Source organism: Arachis duranensis, chromosome 3 (assembly GCF_000817695.3).
Source record: "Arachis duranensis cultivar V14167 chromosome 3, aradu.V14167.gnm2.J7QH, whole genome shotgun sequence".
NCBI classification, from domain to species: Eukaryota; Viridiplantae; Streptophyta; class Magnoliopsida; order Fabales; family Fabaceae; genus Arachis; species Arachis duranensis.
The window spans coordinates 39823571-39823998 of record NC_029774.3 but is presented as its reverse complement, the minus strand read 5'-3'; positions in this window follow the sequence as shown (position 1 = coordinate 39823998).

Sequence of the window (428 nt, the reverse complement as noted above, 5' to 3'; positions counted from 1 at the left end):
AGTGGGCTCTCATGGAGCCTCACAGATATTCAGAGCATGATGAGGGCCTCCCAACACCAAACTTAGAGTTTGACTGTGGGGGCTCTTTTTGACTCTGTATTGAGAGAAGCTTTTCATGCTTCCTCTCCATGGTTGCAGAGGAAGGTCCTTAAGCTTTAAACATAAGGTAGTCCCCATTCAATTGAAAGACTAATTCTCCTCTGCTAACATCATCACAGCTTCTGCTGTGGCTAGGAAGGGTCTTTCAAGGATGATGCATTCATCTTCTTCCTTCCTAGTGTCTAAGATTATGAAATCAGCAGGGATGTAAAGGCCTTCAACCTTTACTAACACGTCCTCCACTAATCCATAAGCTTGTCTTACTGACTTGTTTGCCAATTAAAGTGAGAATAAGGCAGGCTGTACCTCAATGATCCCTAGTTTCTCCA